Source organism: Otolemur garnettii, unplaced genomic scaffold (assembly GCF_000181295.1).
Source record: "Otolemur garnettii isolate 467f Iridium unplaced genomic scaffold, OtoGar3 scaffold00172, whole genome shotgun sequence".
Taxonomy (NCBI): Eukaryota; Metazoa; Chordata; class Mammalia; order Primates; family Galagidae; genus Otolemur; species Otolemur garnettii.
The window spans coordinates 1,316,156-1,317,790 of NW_003852567.1; positions in this window are offsets into that span (position 1 = coordinate 1,316,156).

The window sequence follows — 1,635 nt, forward strand, 5'->3', positions numbered from 1 at the left end:
AAAAAAAAAAAAGAGAGAAGCATAGACTCATTAAATGTTCCTGTGTCAAGTGGAAATTCAGAATTGCATTATCTTTGAGACCATAGTAGTGAGGGAGGAAAAGTACCTTCAGTTCCTCCCTTGGCCAGAAGGGGGTGAGTTTTAGACTCAGACCCTATACATAGGTTTGGGCTAAATAAAGCTTTGGAACAGAATAGTGACTTAGAGGAAGAGTATGTACCTTCTGACTGGCTGGGTTTTCCAACCAAATATACAGATTAGAGGGTATATGATAGAGTGGAAAGATTACTGGATTGAGAATTTGGGCTTACTTTTATAGAACCTCTATTTTTTTGTTTGGTTTTTCTTTTTTTTGAGATAGAATCTTGCTCTGTCCCCCAGATTAGAGTGCAATGGCATAATCATAGCTTGCTATAACTTCAAACTCCTGAGCTCAAGCAATCCTTTTGCCTCAGCTTCTTGGACTACAGGCAGTTGTGCACCATCATGCATGTGTGTGTAAGTATTTGTGTCTATACATGTGGTATTTTAAAAACAAGGTCATTTGGCTTTAAAAATGCTAATAACTTTTTTTGGTCAGTAATCTTTCCCTTTAAGTAAATTTCTGGAGGTGAGGAACCAATCTATTAGCCATTCTATATTCAGTTTCCCAAGTGACCCAAGTAATGTTATTCAAAGCTGTTTTGAATAAACCTTTCAATTGAGGACAAGTTGCATCTGTTAGGTTCTTTTACTCAAACTTTTTTAATAAGAGACTTTTTAAAATAAGGAACTGCCAGTTTGCCTGAGGGGTGAACCAGCCAACATGGGAAAAAAGAGCATGCCAAAACTCTCAGGCTGATCAGTAGTGGGACTGGACTTGTGAAGAGCTACTACATTCTAACCTGAGTAAAATAGCAAGACCCCATCTTTCTAAAAAATTTACAAAATAGCCTGTGTAGTGGTGCACACATATAGTTCCAGCTACTTGAGAGGCTGAGGTAGGATTGCTTGAGCTGAGGAGTTTGCAGTTATAGTGAGCTATGATTAGTCCACTGTACTCCAGCCTGGGTGATAGTGAGATTTTTTCAGAGAAAAGCATGGACTCATTAAGTGTTCCTGTGTCAAGTGGAAATTCAGAATTGTAGACCAGTGTAGTGGGGGGAAGACGCTATTTTTGATGAAGGGGGAAGGGGAGCCAGTAGCTAGGGAATGTGGATAGCCTTTAGAAACTGGGAAAGGCAAGAAGCGAACCCTACAGAAGGGAATGCGGTCCTGCCAACCCCTTGGTTTTAGGCCTGTGAAACATACATCAAACTTCTGACAAAATAAATTGGTGTTGCACTGTAATACGTTACAGCAGCAGTAGGAGATTATCCAACAAACAGGGTAAAGGACTTAACAGGCAATTATAGAAGAAATCCAAATAGTTATTAAATGTGTGAAAAGCACTTGTTTTCATGGCCTTGGGGATGCTCTCGCTCCAGCCCAGCGAGAGAAAAGAACAGAAGGCTGAAAAGAAATGGTCAGAAAGATGCATGGGGCTCGGCGCCTGTAGCTCAACCAGCTAAGGCGCCAGCCACGTACACCTAAGGTGGAGGGTTCGAATCCCCAGCCCGGACCCGCCAAACAACAATGACGGCTGCAACCAAAAAA